The 27,323-nt window shown below is 40.3% G+C and overlaps 1 long non-coding RNA gene across 1 annotated transcript; it reads right to left on the reverse strand.

The window, feature by feature from the left end:
• On the reverse strand, window positions 1–27,274 carry LOC138988485 (uncharacterized). Its single transcript, XR_011464722.1, has 3 exons — window positions 26,658–27,274; window positions 20,753–20,864; window positions 1–1,966 (listed from the first exon to the last, which is right to left on the reverse strand). It is a non-coding gene; the product is annotated as an uncharacterized lncRNA (long non-coding RNA).
• Between the last annotated feature and the right edge of the window lie 49 nt (window positions 27,275–27,323).

The raw sequence follows: 27,323 nt of genomic DNA on the forward strand, positions 1-27,323 counted from the left end.
CTGGGAGGGATTGGGGGCAGGAGGAGAAGGGGACGACAGAGGATGAGATGGCTGGATGGCGTCACTGACTTGATGGACGTGAGTTTGAGTGAACTCTGGGAGATGGTGATGGACAGGGAGGCCTGGCGTGCTGCGATTCATGAGGTCACAAAGAGTTGGACTCGACTGAGCGACTGAAGTGAACTGAACTGAACCCTTTAGCTGTTAGTAGCAATGGGAAGTATAAAGGGAGCTGACTTTCTCCAGTAAAAGGAGGCTCCCACTCCTTCATTCACCCTAAATGTTTGCTTTGTGGACCATGCACTGGCTCTGAGCTATCCATTTAGCCATCTGCTCTTGCTGTCCTGTAGCACAGATCTGGTCAATTATCTACTTCTATGTTGTGTTTAATCATTCAGTTATGTCCGACTCTTTTCAACCCCATGAAATGTAGCCCTCCAGGCTCCTCTATTCATAGGGATTTCCCAGGCAAGAATATTGGAGTGGGTTGCCATTTCCTTCTCCAGGGGATCTTCCCATCCCAGGGACAGAACCCAGGTCTCCGGCATTGTAGGGGGATTCTTTACTGTCTGAGCCACCATGGAAGCCTTTCAACTTCTATAGATATGGTCATATCTGCTTCTATAGATACAGTTCTCTTATTCCCTCCCCTTTAGAAAAATGAGTTTTAATATTAATTGTCTCTATACTCTTTTTATTTTTATTTTATTAAAATAACATCTCTTTACTTATTTGGCCACACTTTGCAACCTTTGGGGATCTTAGTTCCCTGGCCAGGAATCAAACCAGTGCCCCCTGCACTGGGAGCATGGAGTCTTAACCACTGGGCCACCAGAGAATTTCCTGTCTCTATATTCTTGAAATGTACCTGTCTGACCTTTCTTGGATGATTTTAAACCTTTGTTTATAACATTAATTCCTTTCTGATTACCAAAGTAATATTTTATTATTATAAAAATCTGAAAAATAAAACCAAAAAAAAAAAAAACAACCCTCAAAGAGGAAAGGAGCAAATTCTGCTAACTGCCCCACCTAGAAATGTCAGGCCTGCTAGCATCTCCCCAGCCTTTTTGTATCCAGCACACAGGCATTCTCTTTTTCTCCCCGCAAATGAATCCCATGATGCATATTATGGTGTATGCTTTCTTTACTGTTGTTTAGTCACTAAGCCCACACACATACACACATATAGTATACATATAATCACCATTGTTTGGAGAAAACAATTGACACACATCACACTTATTTCACATAAATATTTGATGGAGTTCAGCAGAAGATTTGGAAACTAAAGACCTGCTGGGTGTGTCATCCTGTGTAAATTATTATATGTCTCATTTGTAAAATAGGACAGAAAATACTGCCATGAGCACTACACGAGAAGGTGAAAGCAAAAGCAAATCTAAACTCTAAAGTGATACACAAATGTGAAAAAAGCAAAGTTCCCTGTAGCCATAATAGGAAGATGTAAAAGATGCCAATTGTCCAAATGATTTTACTTTCCATAACAGAAGTTCCCAAGAATGAAGCGCCTGCATTCTTCTCTGGGTTTACACTGCTGACTGAGTCAGCCCCAGGGCCTCTTCCCCCAGGCAGAGCCATTTCAGAGGCTGTTCCTGGACCTCAGGTATGGGCCAGTGGGCAGAACAGTCAGTTCACGAGCCTGACCATCTGACCCCAGCTTTACCAGCTGCCTTTGCTCAATGAGAGTATATATTTAACTTCTTAGTGAGTCATTCTCTAAGACTCCAAACTGGGACAGTCAGCTTTGTCATCTACTTCACTTGATGGCCAAGAGGAAGTTTTGATGATGACGGAGAGGAGGGATTTTATGACCCTGGGAAACACTTCCTCTGAACTGGTATGGCAGGGAGGAGCAGGGTGGTGCAGCGGTGAGTGTGCAGGAGTCAGGCCTGGGACACTTTGCCTGGTACCATCTCTGCCTGGTGGACTTCAGTTTTGTTACCTGGAAAATGACAAAATTTTTGTCTCTAAATGAGTTGCTTTTTTCAGCTTTAATTGAGGCATAATTGACAAACATAAATGAGTTAAATATAATAGTTATGCCTATTATATAGTGATTTAAATTTATATACATAACGTTGCTCCAAAATCATTGCAGACAGTGAATACAGCCACGAAATTAAAAGACACTTGCTCCTTGGAAGAATAGTCATGACACACGTAGACAGTGTATTTAAAAGCAGAGACATCACTTTGCTGACAAAGGTCTGTCTAGTCAAAGCTATGATTTTTCCAGTAGTCATGTACAGATGTGAGATTTGGACCGTAAAGAAGGCTGAGTGCCAAACAAGTGATGCTTTCAAATTGTGATGCTGGAGAAGACTCTTGAGACTCCCTTGGACTGCAAGCAGATCAAACCAGTCAAATCTAAAGGAAATCAACCCTGAATATTCATTGGAAGGACTGATGCTGAAGCTGAAGCTCTAATACTTTGGCCACCTGATGTGAAGAGCTGACTCATTGGAAAAAACTTTGATGCTGGAAGAGATTGAGGGCAAAAAAAGAAGAGGGCAGCAGAGAATATAATATGATAGATAGTATCACCAACTTAATGGACATGAATTTGAACAAACTCTGGGAGATGGTGAAGGACAGGGAAGCCTGGCATGCTGCGGTTCATGGGGTCTCAAAGAATTGGACACGATTTAGCAACTGAACAACAATGCCAACTAAGGCATCCCACCCCATCTCTTTTAACTTCTAGGCCGTGCCTCACACTGTCCCACCTGCCTGGACCACCCTCCGGTCCTGTCTCAAACTCCAACTCTGGCCTCGTTCCCACACTGCTTTCTGAGATCAAGGAATATACTTCAATTTTATATTCCTAGGACCTAGTTAGTATCTGGAACACAGCTGGTATCTAATAAAGGTTTGTTGAATGGAGAAATAAATGATTAAATGAATGAATCTAATTAGTCATTGTGTGGCACAATTAAAACTTACATGAGTATCAGCTGACTCCAAGCCAGAGAGGATTATGTATATACCAAAAGTGTCCAGCATGATGCCTGGGTCATATTAAGTGATATAGAAATGTCTGTTCTTCTCTTCTTTGCTTCCTTTCTCTCTTAAAACATTTTGCACAAAAACTCAAATACCAAATAAAGACCAAGCCAGGAGCCCTCTCCCAGAAGTTGAGGGGGGTGGTGGCAGTGAGGAGGGAGGTGTTGGTTGAAGCCACTTCTTGGAAGCCTATTGGTGTGTGTACTCATATGTGCATAAGGAAGAAAAAAAAGTGGGGGCTTCCCAGGTGGCTCCGTGATAAAGAGTCTGCCTGTCAATGCAGGAGATGCAGGTTTCCTGGATCAGATCCCTGGTCCAGGAAACTCCACACATGGCAGAGCAACTAAGCCCCTGTGCCACAGCTACTGAAGTCTGAGCAACCTAGAGCCCGTGCTCTGCAACAAGAGAAGTCCCTGCAGTAAGCCCGTGCACTGCAATGACAGAGAGGCTGCCGCTCCCTGCAACTAGAGAAAAGCCTGTACAGCAACGAAGACCCAGATCAGCCAAGAAAAGAAAACAATACATCTCTTACCTGGCTGTTGGTGTCTAATGCCAGCACTACCTTGGAACTGGTGAGTGTGGTTTTTTTTTTTTTAAATATCAGCAATATCAATCTATTTTGACTCACTGAAGAAAGGTAAAGAATGATTTCCAGCCATCTACCTAAAAGTTATGGTTTCCAAGTGCATCACCACACTCAAAACAAGGCTCTGCCATCATCAAAAACAATTTATTGCTGGCTACTTAGAAAAGATTGATTTTCCTTTTATCTTATATTTTAATTTTCATTTCAAACTGCTTTAAATAAAAGTTTAAAATATTGTGACATTTGAAAGACTAGTACTAGCACCATGCAGAGAAGGCAATGGCACCCCACTCCAGTACTCTTGCCTGGAAAATCCATGGACGGAGGACGGAAGACGACTGAGAGACTTCACTTTCACTTTTCTCTTCCATGCATTGGAGAAGGAAATGGCAACCCACTCCAGTATTCTTGCCTGGAGAATCCCAGGGACGGCGGAGCCTGATGGGCCGCTGTGTATGGGGTTGCACAGAGTCGGACATGACTGAAGCAACTTAGCAGCAGCAGCACCATGATCATCCATATATCTACTACCCAGAAAAGGGTTTTGAAGCCTCAGGACTAGGACATTTGCATCCAGATAATTGTCTGTTGTCAGGGACTGTCCTGTGCACTGTAGACGTTTAGCAGAATTCTTGGCTTCTACTTACTACATGCCATAGCAACACCACCCCTAACTTTGACAGACAGAAATGTCTCCAAACACTGCCAGATATTTCCTAGGAAGCAAAATCATTTCCCCCTGCCTCCCTCTCCATTTAGAATCACTTAGATCAAACAGTTACCATATTGCTGTATTTGCTTTATTATGCAGTTTTTTAAAAAACATTGAAAATAAGTTGCATGCTGGCAGTTTACCTCCATATACTTTAGCAGGCATTTCCTAAATTTAAGAATCTTGACCTGCATAATTTACCATTACACATTCAAGAATATTTAGAAATCTCCAATATTATCTAATACCCAGTCCACAGGCTACTTGTACAAAGCAGTACTGGTCTTTGAGTCTGGGAAAGGAAGATATACTTACTGATTAATTTTGGTCCTATATCTGAGAAATCAATGATTATATAGTTGTTTTTGTTTAGGTTTGGACAAGATATTTGATTTCAAATGGCTTCTCTTACCTTCAGGGTTCTGGTCAAGGTTTCATGATCAAATTACGGCATGGTTGAATCAGACTCTTGGTGATTTTTAAAAAATAACAAAAATGAAAACAAAGTCCCTTTAAAAAACAAACCATGGAGCACATGGATTGGCTGGCTGTACACGTTAGTACTTTCAATCTCTAGATACTTTCATTTTCTCTCTCCATCATTTCCTCCCTCACTTTTTTAAATATATAGCTTTGACAACGGGTACATCATTCTACGTTTAATTCTTTTCTTTTATTTATTAGGCTGCACTGGATCTTAGTTGCAGCATGCAAATTCTTAGTTGTGGCATGTGGGATCTAGTTCCTTGACTAGGGATCGAACCTGGGCCTCTGGCCTTGGGAGCTTGGAGTCCCAAGTCACTGAACAACCAAGGGAAGTCCCTCTATGGTTAATTTTTATTTGACTCTTCATTTTCTTTGCCCCACGCCGTGTCTTTTATTCACAATTCTTTGCAAATCTATAGCTTTGGAAGATTTAAACTGTTACCCTCCTCTCACTTGCACCAAAGATCCTGTGATTTGCTGCAGAAAAATCATCCAGATTGATGTTTCGCTAAGTCCGGGTCCCTGTATTTACCTGGGCCTCACACAAGCTCCTATTTGCTTTCTATCTCCATGAGTGACACTAGCCCGTTTTGATTGCCCAAGGCTAAAATCAGGAGACATCCTGGATAGTCCTCAATCTCACTCTGGGTCTCCAACTGATACCAAGCTCTACAAGAGCTCTACTTTCTAGATGTGTCTCAGTCCCACATACTTAATACTCACTGCCCACATGCCCGTGTGACTGCAACAGCCTCCTAACCAACCTTTCTGCCTCCAGTCTTATATTTCTCTAGTCCATTTGACAGGAGGCAATCACCCTAATCCTTCCACTACGCAAATCTAACCCATCAATGGTTTGTTGTTATCCTTAGAATAAAGTCCAAACTCTAACTTGGACAGCTGTCCCTTTATTACCTGCCAACCTCTCCAGACTCATCACAGCCCTTTGCTCTCAGCACCATCCACCCACAGACTTAATGCTCCAAACACAATGTCCTTACTTAAATGCTTCAAATGAGCTACCTGGTCACTTTTCAAACTTTGGATATACAGTTTTCTCTGTCTGCAGATTAACGTCAAACACTGTCTTAAAATTGTTAGAAATTATTGTATATTCTACACTATGATAGGCCAAAGCCTCTTTTATTAATCATAGAAGTTCCTTATGGTTTATACTGATGTACTACTTCATACCTTTTTTATAAAAATAAAGTTTGGTGTGAAAGTGAAAGTCGGTCAGTCGAGTCCGACTCTTTGTGACCCCATGGACTGGCCATGGAATTCTCCAGGCCAGAATACTCGAGTGGGTAGCCGTTCCCTTCTCCAGGGAATATTCCCAAACCAGGGATTGAACCCAGGTCTCCCTCATTGCAGGCTGATTCTTTACCAGCTGAACTACCAGGGAAGCCTGGTAGTTCGGTGTAGGAGTAATATATATTCATCCCAGAAAACTGAGAAAAGTATATAGGAATGTTGTGTTTATATATGTAGATAGACATAGATATATAGATATATATAGACATATAGATATAGACATATAGACATAGATAAAGATAGATTTAAATAAGAGGGCCATCCTGTACATATATATTTTTAAACCAAACACTTTTATTTGTGTTTAAAGTTTTAGTTAATAATTTAATAAACATCCAATTATATGCTCCTCATAATCATAATAGTAGCAAACTGTAAGAAACCACCATGGCTTCACAGGAGAATTGTTTTTGCATTTTGAAGAACTTCCTGCAACATTCTAGCTACTTTATTATTTTTTTTTATTGTGGTAAAATATTCATGACACAAAATTTACCATTTTAATCACTTCAAAGTACACAGTTCAGTGGCATTAAGTACATTCACAATGCCGTGTAGCCGTCACGACTGTCCATTTCCAGAACTTTTCATCATCTCAAACAGAAACCCTGTACCCATTAAACAGTGACTCCCCATTCCTCCCTTCCCAGCCCCTGGTAACTTGAACACATTGTAATTGTTTTCACTTAATTTTCCCACACCTTTAACTATTGTACAACTTAATTTTTAATTATTGCATATATCTGGTTGATTACATCATAATTTATTTAACTGGGCTCCTGTGTTAAGATTTTTAGATTATGTCCAATTCTAATTTTTCACTCTCAACACAATACACTGAACTTTCTTGCCTTATTGTTTGTTAAGCAGTTTTTATTTTCTCTAAGCCTAAGAGGATTCAGAATCAATCATGTTACTGCCACATTTAGGATGAGGAAATACTAGAGCAGTGAAACTACTCTGCATGATATCATAATGACGGATGTTATTATATACTTGTCCAAATACATAGAATGGACAACACCAGGAATGAACTGTAATGTTAACTATGGACTTTGAGTGATTATGATGTGTGATGTGTCAATGGACATTTATCAATTGTAATAAATTCCCTTCTCCAGGGGATCTTTCCAACCCAGAGAACAAACCCAGTCTCTTGCATTGCAGGCAGATTCTTTACCATCTGAGCCACCAGGGAAGCCCACTCTGATGGGGGATATTGCTAATGGGAGAAGTTATATGTAGGAGTAGATGGTATCCAGGAAATCTCTATACTTTCTCCTCAATTTTCATATGAGCCTAAAATCACTCTAAAATTACCTTAATAAAAACAAGGAAATAATGTTCACATGGAGATTCTGTGTTGTCCAGTGTCTCAGGGTTAGGAAGGGGAGAGCTGGACCTGGTGTCCAGGGCCTCTAAGTCCACGCGACTGTTCTATCCTGTCTCTGACAGTCTCGCCATTTCTCAGCTTAGCAGAGATGGCAGTTTGGATAGAATGGAGTATCAAGGGACAACAAGCACGTGCGGAGATATGGCGGAACAGAGCTGCCAAGTCTGGATTAAGGGGGAAGAGTGCAGACTTAAGATAACACAGGCAACGGAGTTGTGAAATGCTCATGGCCAGCAAGTCAAACTGGAATACCCCAGGTCAAAGCAAGGGCAGGCAGTGACTAGGCTGTAACAAGCTCTGAAGGAAGCTATGACATAAGGACTGGCACTGCCCCACTTCCTAGCCCCCAAAAGTCCTCCATGTGAACAACGTGCCGGCTCACCCATGTACTATGTGCAACTGGATCATGAATAATAATCCTATTATTATCATGAAGTAATGATCCTATTTTGGGGACTGTTTTGAACAAATCTGATACCACAGACATTTAGACACAGTAAGATTAGGCAGGTTAGTTAAAATTCCAGTCATCTTTGCTTTTAGGCCATACTGATGTTATCTTGGTGGGAAAACCCTAATAGTTAAAGCAGATTGTCTTTCGTGGATGGACCTAGGAGACAATCATACAGAGTGAAGTAAGTCAGAAAGAGAAAAACAAATCCTGTATATTGACACAATATATGTGGAATCTGAAAAAAATTGGTATGGATGATCTTATTTACAAAACAGAAATAAAGACACAGATGTAGAGAACGAACATATGGATACCAATGGGGTATGGCGGTGGGGCTGGAATGAATTGGAAGATTAGGATTGACATATATATACTATTGATAGTATGTATAAAATAGATAACTAATGAGAACCCACTGCATAGCACAGGGAACTCTGCTTAATGCTCTATGGGAAGGATGTCCAAAAAAGAGAGGATATGTATGTATGCATAGCTTATTCACTTTGCTGTGGAAACTAACACAATATTGTAAAGCAACTACAATCCAATAACATTTTTAAAAAATAAAGCAGACTATCTTTTGAACTTCAAACAATAACTTATAAGTATAATTTTTGTGTGTGAAAAAAAAAACAAAACATTAAGTCCAGAGTGGAAAAACACAAGGGATTTTTCAAAGCAAAGAGTTTCTGACTTTCTAACTTTCCAGCCAGTTAATGCTGACTTTTTGACATTTTCATTTACATAATTTTGCTTAATTTGAGTTTCTATGAAACCAGAGACTGGGATGAGGACTTGTGAGCAGGAAGCTTATTTGCAAAGTGATCCCAGGAAGCAGAAGTGTGGGAGTTGGGAAAGAAGAAACGCCAATTAAGTGCTTATTAGAAGTGGGTTTCTGCTGTGAGCAACTGTGGCTCACTACTGCTGGGTGTTTCTAAGGATGGAGTAGAATGCCCTGGAATTGCACAGGGCACAGGAGGCTGGAGACTGTCCGTCAACTTCCAGCTCTATGACTGAAAGTTCCGCCTTCTTACTCTCTCCTTCCCTGGCAACTCGGCTCTAGGATCTGACTCAGCAACCTTCTGTGGCCGTGGAAAAAGCCCCAAGGCTCAACACAGACTCTGCAAAGCTTGTGTACTCAAGGCACACACAGGAAATACACACATGGACTGGCCAATGCAGTTTCCCTGAAGTCAAGTGGGCTGATAGCATGTGGTTCAGAGAGCACTGGTGTCTATACCTATTACTTTTGTAACCAAATCTCTTCATTTAAAAACAAACCCAGCCAAACACACACACACACACACACACACACACTGAAGTGCTAAGTTGCTTCAGTCGTGTCTGACTCTTCATGACCCCAGGGACTGTAGCCCGCCAGACTCCTCTGTCTGTGAGATTCTCCAGGCAAGATACTATAGTGGGTTGCCATTCCCTTCTCCAGGGGATCTTCCCGACCCAGGGATTGAGCCCCCATCTCCTGCAATGCAGGCAAATTCTTTACCTCTGAGCCATCTGGGAAGCCCCAGCTAGTGCAGAAAAGCAAATTAATATTTTAAATGTTATATTAAATTTGGAATGTATAACATGGTTATAATGAAAAAGATGGACAATAACAAGTGTTGACAAGAATGTGAGGAAGTAGGAACCCTCATATATTATGCAAAATAATATAGCACTTTAGAAAAGAGGTTGGTGGTTTCATAAACCTATACTTACAGATGGTCACCCAGCAATTCCACTTCTAAGAGGACTGAAAACATAGCTTCACATGAAAGCTTTTTATATGAATGTTCACAGTAGAATTACTCCTAATAGGCAAAATGGAAACAACTCAAATGTCCATCATCTGATAATTGGATAAACAAATGATAGTATATCTATGGGCTTCGCTGGTGGCTCAGACAGTAAAGAATCCTCCTGCAATGCGGGAGACCCAGGTTTGATCCTTGGATTGAGAAGATGCCCTGCAGAAGGGAAGATGCCACTCCAGAATTCTTGCCTGCAAAATTCAGCCATACAAGAAATATGAAGTACTGGTATATGCTCCAACAAGGCTAGGCCTTAAAAATATGATACTAAGTGAAAAAGGCCAGTAACAAAAGGTGACAGATTGGATGATTTTCTTCATAGGAAATGTCCAGAATAGGCAAATCCACAGTATCATGCACAAAGATTCTACAGATGGAGACAACAAGTAGGCCAGTGGTTGCTGGGGGCAAGGGGTAGGAATAGGTTTTAGAAAAGGCATCCCTGGCTTCAGTTTTACAAATTTTGAAATCTTGGGTGGTGTATTTAAAAACTCAGTTTCCTCAGCTGAGGGAATAATAACGTCAACCTATTGTGGAGATTCAGTTGGGCAATGTAATAAGGTATCTGACATGAAACACATTTAGTAAATAGTAATTATTATTATTATTATTATGGATAAAGAATACAGGATTAATAGAGCACAGGATAAGAGATACAAAAGCTCAGTTGAGAGTGGAGACAGAATCTTTGAGCTAGACTGTCTATGTTAATAAGTTGATCATTTAAAGCATCAAGGATTGCTTTAACTTGAATTTCAATTATCAATACCATAAAATGTGTTCACAGAAGTATGGAGAAAAAGTAGAATTAGTCTGGAGAACTAAGGCGAGCATAAAGATACTTTCTAAACAGTTTGCAGAGGGATTCTGTGGACTTTACAGGTGGAACTTCGGCATTACCCTTAAGACTTATATCAACAAGGAATTTCCATTGAGCATGCTCCTGGTTCAGTGCTCAGATAGACATTATCTCATTTAGTTCACATGATAAAGCAGAGGAAAGTGTTATTTTTATCTCATTTCTCTAATCAAAAATGAATACTAATGAATACTTAGGTAAGTCAGAAAAAGAAAGACAAATACCATATGATATCACTTATATGTGGAATCACCCTTATGGCAGAAAGCAAAGAGGAACTAAAGAATCTCTTGATGAAAGTGAAAGAGGAGAGTGAAAAAGCTGGCTTAAAACTCAACATTCAAAAATCTAAGATCATGGCATCTGGTCCCATCACTTAATGGTAAATAGATGGGGAACAATGGAAACAGTGACAGGCTTTATTTTGGGGGGCTCCAAAATGATTGCAGATGGTGACTGCAGCCATGAAATGAAAAGACGCTTGCTCCTTGGAAGAAAAGCTATGACTAACCTAGACAGCATATTAAAAAGCAGAGACATTACTTTGCTGACAAAGGTTCATCTAGTCAAAGAGATGGTTTTTCCAGTAGTCATGTATGGATGTGAGAGTTGGACTATAAAGAAGGCTGAGTGCTGAAGAATTGATATTTTGAACTATGGTGTTAGAGAAGACTCTTGGACTGCAAGATCAAACCAGTTTATCCTGAAGGAAATCAGTCCTGAATATTCATTGGAAGGACTGATGCTGAAGCTGAAGCTCCAATACTTTGGCCACCTGTTGCGAAGAACTGACTCACTGGAAAAAAATGATGCTGGGAAAGATTGAAAGCAGGAGGAGAAGGGAATGACAGAGGATGAGATGGTTGGATAGCATCACTGACTCGATGGACCTGAGTTTGAGCAAGCTCAGAGAGTTAGTGATGGACAGGGAAGCCTGGCGTGCTGCAGTCCATGAAGCTGCAAAGAGTCAGACATGACTGAGCGACTGTACTGAACGGAAATTATGACACAAACAAACCTATATCTATGAAATAGAAACTGATTCACAGACATAGAGAACAGACTTGTGATTGCTAAGAGGGAGGGGCACAGGGGAGGGATGGGTTGGGAGTTTGGGATTAGCAGACACAAACTATTAGATAGAGAATAGACAAACAGCAAGGTCCTACTGTAGAGCACAGAGAACTCTATTCAATATCCTGTGATAAACCATAATGGAAGAGTATGAAAAAGATATGTAAAACTGATCACTTTGCTGTACAGCAGTAATTAACACATTACTTCAATAAGATAAATTAGAAAAAACAGCAACAATGAATACTTAAAAGACTAAGTAACTTTCCAAGGGTTGTACAGTTAGGAAGTGGCAGTGTCACCCGCCAAACCTAGGTCTTCCTAAGTCCATTGTGGGTGCTTTACAAGGAAAAGAGGGTGCTGCCAAGGAGGAGCCAGAAATGAAGACAAAGATGAAACTTGGGGATTTGAGTTCAGTTATGGACTTTCCCTTTGTAAGGCTGTATCTAGGACAGTGACTTTCCATACCTCCGGCATTTATACACAATGTGTCCACTGGGCATGACTCCAGGGGACCCCGTTTACACAGAACACATTGTAAATGGCAGAAGTTGGTGACCTGCCTCCATAGATAGCAAGGTGAGTGTGTGAGGGAGGCTGGAAGGCAGGAAAACACTGGGACCAGAAGCTGGTGAATGTGATAAGAAGCAAACTAGAAATAAAGGAAAGGGCTGACTGCGGCAGCCGGCTGAGGTTGGGAGCAGTAAAAGATGGGGGTTGGGATTGTCAGAAAAGGAAGGAAAAGTGGATACTTTGAGGAAAAGTAGGCTTGGGGAGTAAAATATCCTACAGGTCCACGGGCTCAGAAGGGCTGGGATAAGATAAGCTGGGAGCTCCAGGAGTTGGGAGATCAGGAGAGGAGGGAGAAGAAAGCCACAGGAGAACCTCACCCACTTTGCAGTTTCACCAAAGACTATTTCTGAGTTGTCAATTTTGCTATAGATGTAGATGGCAGGGTGCAAAAGAAAACAAATCAGCAACCGGTCTTTTTATTTAAAAAAGCAAGACTCAGGAAGTTTCCATGACTCAGTAATGAAAGTGATATTGTTTTTGAAGTGTAAAACAAACAAGGGGAATTTTCTTTTTGTAGTAGTTTTTTTTTTTTTCACCATTTGGTTTTTTTAAAAAAATTAGAAATGGAACATATATAGTTCAATTATGGATGCTATTTCTACCCATAATTTAGCTCAGCACATGGTGGATTTCTCCATTGATTTTGAATTCTTAGGCTTTAAATGTTTCGACAGACCCCTGGAGGCCATTCTGCTGTTACAGCCATCACAGTGGAGTCCGACATGGACTCCAAGTCACCAAGTCACCAAGTGAATGACTAGAGATAGGGCTGCTCATGAAATCCCAGATATTAAGGTTCAGTCCCCAATGAAAGTTATAATAATATTTTAAAAGTGTGAAAAACCTAAAATCATATCTGAAAGTGTTCAGAAATTCTAAATAAGCTTTTTAAAAAAAGATTTTATGGAGGTAGAGGTAGATCAATTCAAAGACATTTGAGAAGATGTATTTGTGGTAGATTAAAACCTAATTATGCATTTGAATGGATCAATAATGAAACATTTAAAAATCTATAGAGACACTATTATATATAAAATAGAAAACTAATGAGAACTGACTGTATAGCACAGGGAACTCTACTCAATGCTCTGTGGTGACCTAAATGGGAAGGAAATCCAAAAAAGAGGGGATATATGTATACAGGTGACTGATTCACTTTGCTGTACAGCAGAAACTGACATAGCAGTGTAAAGCAACTACACTCCAATAAAATAAACAAAATTTAGAAGAGATATACACTTAAATATTTAGGGATAAAAGTTTTGATATGTGCAACTTGCTCTCAAATGGTTTAGCAAAAATAGATAAAGCAAACGTGGCAAAATGTTAAATTGATTTATCTAAGCAAAGGGTCGGAGAAGGCAATGGCAACCCACTCCAGTGTTTTTGCCTGGAGAATCCCAGGGACGGGGGAGCCTGGTGGGCTGCTGTCTCTGGGGTTGCACAGAGTCGGACACGACTGAAGTGACTTAGCAGCAAGCAAAGGGTATTATAGCGTTCATTGTTTGTTCTTGCAATTTTTCTATAGTTTAATTTTTTAATTAAAATGAATATATATTTGAAAAAACCCTCCATCATTTCTTATAATTGCTTTTTTGTGTATCTGTGGCATGAATATTTAAGATTTACTCTATTAACAACTTTCAAGTATCTAACACAATATTATTATGGTCACCATTTTGTACATTAGATCCCCAGAACTTATTCATTTTATGACTGGAAGTTTATGCCATTTGGCCAGCATCTCTCCATGTCCTCATCCTGCAACCCTTGGCAACCATCATTCTACTCTGTTTCTGCAAATTCGGCTTTTTGAATTAAAAAAAATATTTTTGGCTGCACCATGTGGGATCTTAGTTCCTTAACTAGGAATTGAATCTGTATCCTCTGCAGTGAAAGTGCAGAGTCTTAACCACTGGACTGTCAGCAAAGCCCCAAGTTTGGCTTTTTTAGGTTCTACTAATACATGAGATCATACAGTGCTTGCCTGTCTTTCTCTATCTGACATATTCACGTAGCATAATGCCCCCAAGGCCCACTCATGTTGTCACAAATGACAGGCTTTCCTTCTTTCTCATGGCTGAATGATACTCCATTTTTTTTCTTTTTTTTTTTAATCCATTCATCTGAAGATGGACACTTATGTTGTTCCCATATCTGGGTTATTGTAAATAATGCTTCAATGAACACAAATGTGCAGAAATTTCATTTCCTTTAATCACATTTTTTTCTTTTTGGCTATTGAGTTGCATGAGTTTCTTATATATTTAGGATGTTCAACTTTTCAGACAGATAGTTTGCAAATATTTTCTCCCACTCTGTGGGTTGCCTTTTATTTGCTGATCATTTCTTTTGCTATGCAGAAGCTTTTTAGTCTGATATAGTTCTATTTTATTTTTGCTCTTGTTGCTTGTGCTTATGATGTTATATCTAAAACATCATTACCAAGATCAATGTCAAGGAGTGTTTTCTCTATATTTTTTTCTAGAAGTTTTGTGATTTTAGGCCTATGTTTAAATCTTTAATCCAGTTTGAGTTACTTTTTGTGAGTAGTATAGTATAAAGTCCAATTTTGTATTTTGCATGTTATACACAGTTTTTCCAGCACCAATTTATAGAAAAAAACTATGCTTTTCCCATTCTTGATTCTGTTTCATAAGTCTCTGTGCCTGTTTTTATGATAGTCCTTAAAGGTTTGGTAGAATTTGCCAGTAAAACCATTGGGTCCTGGACTTTTCTTTGTTGGGAGGTTTTTGATTACGGACTCAATCTTCTTATTCATATTGGTCTGTTCAGATTTTCTTCTTTATGATTTAAACTTGTATGTTTCTAAAAATTTATCCGTTTCTTCTAGGTTATTCAGTTTGTTATACTTGTCCCTTTTTAATAATAAACTTAAAAATTTAGAATAGTTTTAGGTTTCCCAAAGTTGTAAAGATAGTATATAGTCCTTATATATCCCATACCAAGTTTCCCCTATTGTGAATATCTTACATTATTCTGATAACTTTGTTACAACTAAAGAACTAATATCAGCACATTACTATTAATTAAACAACACATTTTATTAAAATTTTACTAATGCCTTTCTCATTATATCTTGTCAGGGGTGCCTTCTATCAATATGACTTATCACTGATCATGTTAACCTTGATTACTTGACCAAAACAGTGTTTGCTGTTTGCTAAATTTCTCTACTGTAAAGGTACTTTTGCCTCTTTTATACTTTATGCTTCAGAAGCACATTACTAAGCACACGCCACATTCAAATCCTTCCATTTTTTTGTGAGATGCATAATTGAAATATTTAGAGGTGAAATGAAATGATGTCAAAGATTTGTTTTTAAATATTTCAGCAAATAAAAACAGGGGAAGTCCCTAGTGGTCCATTGGTTAAGACTCTGCGGTTCCAACGCAGGGAGCATGGCTTTCACCCCTGGTCAGAGAATCAGGGAACTAAAGATCCTACCTGCTCCTTGATGTGGCAAAACAACAACAACAACAACAACAAACAACCAACAAACAAAACAAAACAAAATAGAAGAAAAAGCATGGTGAAAGTCACTCAGTCGTGTCCAATTCTTTGCGACCCCATGGACTGGACCATGGAATTCTCCAGGCCAGAATACTGGAGTAGGTAGCCTTTCCCTTCTCCAGGGGATCTTCCCAACCCAGGGATCAAACCCAGGTCACCCTAATTGCAAGGAGATTGTTTATCAGCTGAGCCACAATTGAAGCCCAAAAAGCATAGTGGATGGGGAGAAATATAAAAATAACTATGGTGATATGCTGTTGATTGTAGAAGCTGGTGACGTATATACCAGAAGACAAAGAATTTTAAGCAGCTTTTCTGGGCCTTTTTCACTGAGAGATCATCAACAACATCAATAAATGTCTAGACTTTCTGTCCAACCAGTTACAGGATACTAATTTTTTTTTTCTTCATAAATTAAACTCTGTCCTGAATTCCTTCCACTCTTTTCAGCTTTCCTGACAGCAGTGCAGTTAACCCAAGTTTCATTATGCTCATTTATGACACTGGATTTTGTCTCATGTTTACATAGACTGAATATTGTACATAGACTGAATATTGTGTCCCCTGTCCAACCTCCCCAAATTTCCATGTTGAAATCCTAATCTCCAGAGTAATGGGGTCTTTGGAAAGTGATAGGTCATAAGGGCAGCTCTCTCATGATTGAACTTAGTGCCTTTTACAGAAGAGACCCCAGAGAGCTAGCTTGCCATTTGTGCAGTTTGAGGACACAAACGAGAAGATGGCTGTCCATGAGGAAGCAGATCCTGAATCTGCCAGCATACGGATTTTGGACTTCCCAGCCCCTGAAACTGTAAGAAATAAATTTCTGTTGTTTATAAGCCATCTAATCTCTGATTTTTTTTTTTTTATAGCAGCCCAAACAGACTAAGATACTTACTAAAAGCTATAATCAATGTTCATTATTCCTTTGGTCCGACTAACTAAAAGCCTTGCCCACCAAAGATGTTAGATAAATATTTGGGAATGGGAAAAAATGATCTTGGAGGGTGCTTGTTTAAAAGTAAAGATTCTTGCGTCCTGCTCCTTCATATTCTCGGAATCTATATATTAACTAAGCCCTATTTCTTTTTTTGACACCAGTACCCATAAACAATGCTTTTATTTATTCTTTCAGCCCCGTAACATGTGGAATTCTAGTTCCCTGACCAGGGAGTGAACCAGCACCCCGTGTACTGGCAGTGTGGAGTCTCAACCACTGGGTCACCAGGGAAGTCCACCCATAGACAGCACATTCAGAAACAATGCCTAAATGATAAAAGCAGAGACCATTTTGATGATCCTTGTATCCAATACATGTTTTTAGTGAATACATATATTAATATGTGTGTGTGTGCATGCTATACTGCTTCAGTTGTGTCTCTTTGCGACCCTATGGACTGTAGCCCACCAGGCTCCTCTGTCCATGGGGATTCTCCAAGCAAGAATACTGGAGTGGGTTGCCATGCCCAACTTCAGGGGATCTTCCTAACTCAGGGATCAAACCTGCATCTCTTATGTTTCCTGCATTGGCAAGCAGGATCTTTACCACTAGCACCTCCTGGGAAGCTGATAATACGTAAATGAATTTACACTCTTAGTGAATGCATGAGAAACGAAGATCTACAACTGATTCTTATTACTAGCTTTTGACACAGTCATAGCCATGGGACTCTTGGTTTGCTCTCAGAATCAATCAATCATGCAAAATCTATTAAATATAAAAATGTTGACACCTAAAGGATTGAAAAGACTTGTCCAGATTTTTCTGTCTTCAAAGTGGCAAGATCTGTCCACTTTTATTAGCTACTTCTTTACACTGATTTATTGATTAATCTTATAAGCATCACTTCATTGCAGGCATTATGCCAGGTACGAGAGAAATAGAGCTGAACAAGAAAAGCTGCTTGTGCTCAACAGCTGAATTGTGGATAAGAAAAGCAATGAAACACAATATAGCATCTTAAGTGTTATAAGAGAGAGAACACATATTTTTCAGTGTAGACCTCACAAGTCATCTCTGTAATTGCACAAAGAAAGTATGTTAAATCTCTTGAGGGGTTTGGCCTCTGCCTTCTTTGGCCAATTGACCAAAACAACTCCCTATTCCTTGTTTTGTCTCAGTTCTCTGGACTAAAGAAAACCTCTGAGACCAACTGCTCGGCTCTGTTTTTGGTACTTCTTCCCCCACTAGAGGCACTTCTTCCCCCACTAGAGGCAATACCAAACACGGCACACCCACTCATTTAGCTTGGAGATTTCAGGTGGCTCACACATGAAGGGAAATGGGATCAACTGTGTACCTTACAGTCTCTTTTAGATATGCATATTGCACTCTAGATACCACCCACAACACAATGTTGCAATAGAAGTGGTAGTACTTCTTGCAGTAGTAGTACTGCTAGACTATGGTAGAAGGGAAACAGAGGACTGGGAATCTCAGGGAAAACAATAACAGCAAAAACAGCCTTGTTTTTTTTCTTTTTTAAAAAACAAAACAAGAAGCCTTTTCCTGCAGTAACTCTGTGACATTGAGCAAGTCACATAGTGTCTCTGGACCTTGGTTTCCTTATCTGTAAAGTGAGAGGGCTGGACTCCTTATCTCAAAGGTTCCTTCCAGCTTTAAAGTCTGATAAAAACGTTTATGCACCTTATGACTTCATGTAAAGATCAGTTGGGCAACTCCTCCCTTCTCCCAGCTCTAGGCTAACCTGTAAGGCTATGTCGTTCAAATATATGGACACAAACTAAAAAGTTGAAAATTATTTTGTGTATGCTAGGGTAAGGCAGGCTTAGAATCTGAAATTAAACAGGAGAAAAGCTCTATAGAAAAAGTGAAAACTAATTGAGATAACCAGCAGGAAATAACATACCACCGGCTTTTGACATGGCCCAGCCAAGCCCTGGTGGTCAGAAGAGATGTCTCTTTATCATTTCTATTAAAGTACGTTTGGTCACTGACCAGACATGTATAGAATGCTGTTGAAAGACAGTAGGGTAGGTCTTAAAAACACTGAAGAAAAAACAGGCTGGAAACTCCATTGTTTGACTAGAACATAATTAAATTTAAAACTGCTTTGGGATTTAAGAAGATCAAGCAACTTTCAAAAAATTATAAACAAATTTTATAGTAAATAGTGAAAGCTTACAGCTGCATATTAAAATTTTCTATACATGTTTGTTGTTAGAAATTTCTCAGAGAATGAAAACAGAAAATGCTGTTTTGAAAGGGCTTGCCAAATTTTTAGTAAAAATAGTTTTCCATATTTGGGGAAAGTGTAATACTGGTATTTTAGATAAAGTGTTGTGTTTGTCTTTTGGATTAAAAAGTGCTAGTTAATTAGGAAAATTGCTCTGAACCCATTTAATACAAAAGAAATGTAGTCACTTGGCAGTATTATGCCAAGGTAATTAGGTTAAAAAAGTCTATCTGTACCAATATATCTATCTGAAATAAGAAATGAGATTTTTAAAACAACCATATTGTTTTTCTTTTTCTATTTTGAGATTTGATCTCAGGCAGTCCAACTCCAGGGACCATGCTCTTCACTTCAGATCATACTGTATGGAATTCAAAATATTGAATTTCAGGCTCAGTCCATAGTGTGACAAAGAGTTGGGCGTGCCTGAAGGGACTTAGCACACACACATACACACACACACCAGGAAGCTAGAAGGATCGGGTGTGTAAGTAGACAGTGGAAAACTGGAATTTTACAGGCAGAGCTGCTTAAGATGATGATACATTTCTGACTGGGTCCCTAGGAATAAGTTTAATTGCAGAGAAAGACAAAAGTGATTCTAGTGAAGACAAATCTAAGAACTGTGAATCTGTTTAGAAAAATTTGTAACATGAACATTAGAATCTCTTAGTAATGTGGTCTAAGACTGGTATCCATGCTGCTACTGCTAAGTCGCTTCAGTTGTGTCCGACTCTGTGCGACCCCAGAGATGGCAGCCCATCAGGCTCCCCTGTCCCTGGGATTCTCCAGGCAAGAATACTGGAGTGGGTTGCCATTTCCTTCTCCAATCCATAACTCCTGCTTTTTGGAAATGATCAAACCTTGCACCTTGTACTGTGGACAGATTTTATCAATTTCCTGTGGCAGAACTGTGTATTCTTAGTTTATTTGGGTTGTTTTGCTTTGCTTTTTACACCCTTTGATTCTAATATGGGAATTTAAATTACTTATTCTTATTGTGATGTGTTTGTGCTTATGTCTGAGACATTATTCTTTGGTTGAAAGCAATAGCAGAAGCCAACTATGAGCAAAAGGCAAAGATATTGAGGTCAAAGAATTGATAATATGGTTGGAAAGATGTGCTAGGTTTTAGTTTCCAAAACTACTGCAAAAATTTCTTCTGTCCTCTGGGCTCTTCTACAGTGTGACTTAGACACTCCTCCCATCAAAAGGTGGGATATATGTGTCTTCCTCTTGAAGTTGGGAAGATTTGTAACAGTGGTGGAATGGACATCACATGACTGCTGATACTAAGTCATAAATGGTGATACAGCTTCTGTCTGCTGCTCATGGGATGCTTGCTCTTGAAACTCACCCACCATGCCATAAAGAAGCCCTAACAGCCCATAGAGAGACAAGCCTGGAGAGGAGCCCTCAGCACATAGTCCGGGACCAAATCTGCTAAGTACATGAGTGAGCCATTTTGGAAATGGGTCCTTCAGTTTTACCTGATAGTCTGTGGAGCAAATGAACCTTTCCCAGCAAACCTTGCTCAAATGACGGATTTGTGAGCAAAAGAAATAACTGTTGTTTTACTCATTGAGCTTTGAAGTGGTTGGTTACTTAGCAATAGATAACTAGCATAGGGATCATGCTTGGAAACAGACAGGAAAAAGGCAACTTCTGAGACACGACACAGAGGAAAGGACTGTAGTAATGGCATCGCAATTGGAAGTGATGGTCACTAACCATTTTCAGTCTGTTGCTGTTCTTAACTTCCAGGTTTCTCTGTTCTGATTTCAGACACCTATCACCCTTTGGATACTGACGGGCAGAAAACCCAAGTTACGGCTCCAACAATCTGTAACCAGAGGGAAAGAGAGAATCATTCCAAAGGAAATATAGATACAGGAAGTTTAGTTTTGCGTGTGTGTGTATGTTTGTTTAAATCACTGCTGTGACAAATTCTCACAAGCTTAGTGACTTTAAATGACACAAATTTATTATTTTACAGTCTGGAAGTCTGTTTTACTGGCTAGAATTAAGGTGTTTGCAGGGTGGCTTTCCTTTCTGGAGGCTCTAGAGTAGAATCCATGTCTCTGCCCTTCCAGCTTCTACAGGTTGCCCATGTTCCTTGGCTTATGGCACCTTCCTTCATTTTCAAAGCCAGCAATGTTGCACATATCTGTGCCTTTCTTCCATTTCATCTCTTCCTCTAGCTTTGATTCCTCTTCTGCTTTCCTCTCTCACCTTTAGAGACCTTTGGGGACTTCCCTGGCAGTCCAGTGATTAAGAATCTACCTGCCAGTGCAGGAGCATGGGTTTGATCCCTGGTCTGGGAAGATCTCACATGCTTTGGAGCAAATAAGCCCAAGCACCACAACTACTGAGCTTGTGCTCCCTAGAACCTGTACACTGCAATTAGAGTAGCCTCTGCTTTCTGTAACTAGAGAAAGCCCATACAAAGCAATGAAGACCTAGTGCAGCCAATAAGTTAAAAAAAAAAGCAAACCTTTGGAACTACATTGGGGCCCACTTTGCTTAATCCAGGTATCTCCCTATCTCAAATTCCTTATTTCAATCACATATGCAAAGACCTACTTGCCATGTAAGGTAACATACTCACAAGTGCTGGGGACTGGAACATGAACATCTTTGGCAGGGGTTGAGGCATTAGTGTACCTACTGCAGTATACAGAAGCAGAATAGAGGCTGAGAGGGCCTCATCACTCCTTAAACATGTCTTTTACAAGACATAATCTGATTTATATATTTTTTCTTTTATTTATTTTATTGAATTCATCAAATTATCCCTGTTCCATTCTTTTGATTCAGGTAGTTTATGACTTACACATCTAATTTATAATTGCCTACATGGTGACCTCTATATTTATTTTGTATAATTGACTTACATTTTTCCTGTGTTTAGAGTAAGTATCTATATGCTGCTGTTGCTGCTAAGTCGCTTCAGTCGTGTCCGACTCTGTGCAACCCCACAGACGGCAGCCCACCAGGCTCCGCTGTCCCTGGGATTCTCCAGGCAAGAACACTGGAGTGGGTTGCCATTTCCTTCTCCAATGCATGAAAGTGAAACGTGAAAGTGAAGTCGCTCAGTCGTGTCCAACCCTCAGCGACCCCATGGACTGCAGCCTACCAGGCTCCTCCGTCCATGGGATTTTCCAGGCAAGAGTACTGGAGTGGGGTGCCATTGCCTTCTCCGAAGTATCTATATACATTTCCAAATAAGACCAAAATCTTAACATGCTTTTTTCTCTCTCCTTTACTTTTATCCTCATGATAAATTATTCTAGTTTTAGATTATCATTATTTCCTATTACTTTATGAATCAGCAATAATAAAGAATTAAAAGTTTTAATTCTTATTTTCTGTTAATAGGAAGTGTTTGACTGCAAATAACAGAAAATGTAACTAAAGGCAGATTAAACAAAGAGAAAAACTTCATGTCTCATGGGAAGAAGTTCAGAGATAGGTTGTTCCTGGATTAATTTAGTGACTCAACAATGTGATTAAGGATCGAAGTGTTTTTCATCTTTTGGTTTTTTTTCTCAAGTTCGGGAAGGAAGATGGCTGCTATAGCTCCAGCTAATATAGCCACACAGAACTCCGTCTGAGACAGTGTATTGGTTATCTACTGCTGCATAACAAATCAAGTGGCTTACAACAACAATAACATTTCTTATTTAACAGGGTTTCTGTGGGTCAGGTATCGGGAGCTTGGTTTGATGGATCTAACTCAGGATCTCTCATGAAGCTGCAGTTAGGGCAAGCAGGGATTGTAATCATCTAAAAGCTTGACTAGCGTGGAGGTTCCACTTCAAGGCAGCTGACACGGCTGGCAGGTTGCATGAACGTCCACAGGTCATCGTGGCTGACTTGCCCTAGAGCAGTAGTTCTCAACTGGGGGTGATTTTTGCTTTCTATGGGACATTTGGTAATGTCTGGAGACATTTTTAGCTTTCCCAGATGGGAAAGTGTTTCTGGCATCTGGTGGGTAGGGAGTGAGGATGCTTCTAAGCATCCAACACTGCATAGGACAGCCCTCCACAGCATGAGTTCTCAGAACCACAATGTCAATAGTGCTGAGGCTGAGAAACACTGCTTTAGAGCAAGTGACCCAAAAACAAGGTAAAAGCTAAAATGCCTTTTGTTACCCAGTTTTGGAAGTCCTCTGTATTCTATGTATTTTCTCTGTAATCCGGGAGAAGAGGACCCAGTCTTCCAGCTTACTAAATCGTCCTTCAGTTCAGCCTGAGTCAGTATATAGCATGGTGATTAAGAGCCTGAGTTCAAATTCTGTTTTAGCCATTTCTGACTGTGCTCCCCGGGGTAAATTAATTAATCTTTCTATTTTTCAGCTTCAGATCAGATCAGATCAGATCAGTCGCTCAGTCGTGTCCGACTCTTTGCGACCCCATGAATCGCAGCATGCCAGGCCTCCCTGTCCATCACCAACTCCCGGAGTTCACTTAGACTCACGTCCATCATCTGTAAAAAAAATATGCTAATAATGTTGCCTATTTTGTAAGGTTATAAAGATTAAATATGTTAATATATGACTATTATAAGAGTATCCGCAGCATAGTATCACTGATTACTGTTCAACTCACTTAAACAATTTCAATAAATATGTTCTTAATAAGTCCTCTAACCGATTTGTTTTCACAATAACTGGCTGTTTTCAATGTATGTGAGGTCCTGCATTATCCTTCTGAGAGTGAAAACAATCTGTATGTTACAAAACTTGTTTTTGCTCCTATACAAATATCTTGGAGTTTTCAATTTGCTTATTGATTGAAATAGTGCTTCTCTTTCATACTAATAGATTTTCACAAATAATTGGTGATTGGTCTGCTCTTCTTGGGGCTTCCCAGGTGGCTCAGTGGTAAAGAATCCGCCTGCCAATGTAGGAGCCGCAGGAGATGTGGTTTCGATCCCTGAGTCAGGAAGATCCCCTGGAGGAGGAAATGGCAACCCACTCCAGTATTTTCGCTGGGACATGGACAGAGGAGCCTGGCAGGGTGCACTCCATGGGGTCATAAAGAGTCATACACAACTGAGTGACTGAGCAGGCATGCAGGCTGCTCATCTTAGTGTTTGGAAATCTCACTTGCCTATCTGCGTTGCTAATTCTGAGTGTTTGCTTTGCTTACTGTGGTGGGAAGGGGGACAGGGCAGGACATGGTGCAGGGCAGGGGTTGTAGGTAGTGTGTGTGTGTGGTCTTATTTCTCCTGGAAATTGGTGGGCAGCCCCTTGGGGTGATCGTGTTTCCTTGGCCCAAGCGCCCATTAGTGACAACACAGACTTAAGTCCAAACAATCCGTGCTTAAGATCTTTGAAAAATTTAAATTAGGTACCATTGTTGGAGCCTCCACTGTGCTTTCCCATTTCATCTCTCTTCTTCCCTTCTCACGCTCCAAAGTTCATACCTCTATATCCTTCCTGCCTGTGTTCATGCTTTTTATGGTTATCTACATATTTGCTATGCTGTGCTAAGTCGTTTCAGTCGAGTCCGCCTCTTGGCGACACCATGGACTGTGGTCCACCAGGCTCCTCTGTCCCTGGAATTCTCCAGGCAAGAAAACTGGAAAGGGTTGCCATTTCCATCTCCAGGGGATTTTCCCAACCCAGGGATCTCACCAGAGTCTCTTATGTCTCCTGTATTGGCGGGTGGGTTCTTTACCACTCGCGCCACCTGGGAAGTCCCAAAGTATGAAGTAAATGGATTTGAATCCATTCTCTTCTCTTTTCTTCCTCCTCTTCTTCTTTTTTTAATATTTACTTATTTGGCGGCGCTAGGCCTTAGCATTACTGGGGATCTCCATTTACATATTTAGACAGACATAAACAGCATATCATAATGTTGTACAGGCTTTCAAACTGCACTTTAATAATAACAATTCTTTCAACCCTTCACATTACACCAAGAAGAAAATCTCACTTTGGTCAAATTTTGAATGTCTTTCCTGGCATTTTGCTAACTTTTCTTTTAATAAATTAAAGCCTCAGGATAGATAGTTAGGTAGAATTTAAGAATACTGTTTTATTTTCCACTGTATTCATTTTAATGATTTCCTTCTTTTTGTTAAGCAGGTGCTGCTAGTTTTCCATCCACAGTAGTGACATATATTTCCTTTTAAGTTAAATATAAGAAAAAATGAAAAGTGTTGATTTAAAGAAAATGTTAAATAACTGTGCAGGAGGCATACATATATGACAAAAAAATTAGATGTTTGTACTGAAATTGATGAAATATGATATACACTTGACATAAAAAAAAATTAAGTCAAGTTCCTTTTTGGGGTATGCAAGGCTCTACCTGATCTGACCTCTACTTTCCTTCTCAGCCCAGTTACCAGAATTACTTCACCTTCAGCTTGGAGTTTCCTCCTTCCCTTAGCAGCTGGAAGGGCCCTGGCTGTTGTAACCTCTTCTTTTATGGTACTTCCTGCGGCCAGCATCCCTGCCTCCACCTGACTTTCATCAGCCTCTCAGGCTCCTAGGAAGCCCTCCTCCTCTTGGTACACATCACTGTACTGTATATATGGTTTTCTAAACTGATTCTAAAACCAATGGTAGAATTTAATACCTGTATCATGACACCATTATGGCCTGAACAGCTGATTAACGCTAAAAGAAATGAACGATTTGTGATGTTTCAAATAAAATTGGGGGTATAAAATGAAGGTTCTTGAAAAAAAATGTTTTTCTCATTTTTCATGTGCTTGGAGTTTTAAAAATAGCTCAGTTCATAGTTCTCAATACCTGATCTTAATGATTTTCTTTCAACACTGAGAAAATACATTAACTTGTCATCTAGATTTAGGGTAAAAAAGGCACAGAGAAGGGAAAAAACAGGACGATGAGAAACGATAGTTTTTTTTTTTTTTTAATGTCATTTCGACATTACTTAGTGGCTTACTGTAGGTTACTACCTTGAGCTGGACGATTTTACTAGAAAATGAGAGATCAAATCATATGTTTGGAATTATGACGCATTTACACATCTGATGTTTTAATGGCAAAAGTTCCTAAACTGTTGTGGTGACTGAAATGTTGGAACAGTTTTCAAGTTTCTTGATGCACAATGCATATAAATAAAGACAATATTATTAATAAAAACAGCAGAGTGCATATGGAATGCTGCTCCAAAGTCCTGAGGAACTAACTGCACTGGCTTCTATTCATTCATTCAAAAGCATCATTCTGAAGCTGATATCCATACTGCACAATTAAAAATTCCTCAGGACACTTGGCAAGGAGAAAATTCTGATCTTAACAGAGATGGAGATAATGCCTTCAAATTTACAACTGTATTTGGGGGAAAAGCTCAATTTTAGCCTTTTTTCCTAGGTATTTCGCGTGGCCAAGGCCGGAGACGCGGCTGGGGGAAGTGACTCGATACACCGGATTACAGAATATCAGGTTTACACTGTAAACGTTCAGCCTTTCAATTAGAAAGCCGGTGCACTGAAATCGCTCTCACGCCGTACATCTTCTGGGTTACATCTTATCCGCCAGCCAAACTTTCTCTATTAATCTGGGTAGACGAGCAGCAGAAACGCAGCCGCAAAGGAAAATGCCGGGACCGGCGGCTGCGTGAGCTGCCTTAACCCACGTTGCCTTCCGAGTTACCTGAAGCATTCAAACCATTGCACCCGGAGAACAATTCTCGTTTCAATTCGGTCGTTTCCGTGGGGGAATTGCGGCATGGACAGGTCCGGGGTGTGGCGAGGCCAAGAAGGAGCTCAGATCGCCCGACTTTCCCGCTTCTGGCAAACCTTCCCAACCTCGAGGCGGGAAGTGACCCGTCCAGAACTGCCATCTGGGATTCCCGGGGCTGCTGGCGGACCCGACCCCGCGGCAGTTGTAGATTGCCGAGGCCCGGGGGATCGGGGGGCGCTGGGCGCCCACAGGAGTGCGCTTCTCCCTCATTCGTTCCGCGGCTGGAGGCGGATCCCCTTCTTTGCACACAAGTCCTTATATGCACCGGTTGCACCAGCCCGCGCTACTCCAGCCCCACAAATAATTAATGGGGGAGGGAGGGCGTCGCTCTTTTTTTCCTCCCTTCTGGATTTTTTTTTTTTCTTTCACCGCTGGAGCATTTGAACCCTGCCAAGAATCCCTCAAAATGAGACTGAAGGGCCATTTTGCTGCAGCGCACGAATTGGACACACAATAAAGCCCCCTTGTCCCTACGAGAAGCACGGCAGGGTTCAGGAAAGGTCTTCAGATGCAGCGCGGTTACCCCGCAAAAGCCTAGGCTAAAAGGGTGTGCGCCCCTCCCCCATCCACGTTGGT

This window comes from Bos mutus, chromosome 1, assembly GCF_027580195.1.
Source record: "Bos mutus isolate GX-2022 chromosome 1, NWIPB_WYAK_1.1, whole genome shotgun sequence".
Classification (NCBI taxonomy): domain Eukaryota; kingdom Metazoa; phylum Chordata; class Mammalia; order Artiodactyla; family Bovidae; genus Bos; species Bos mutus.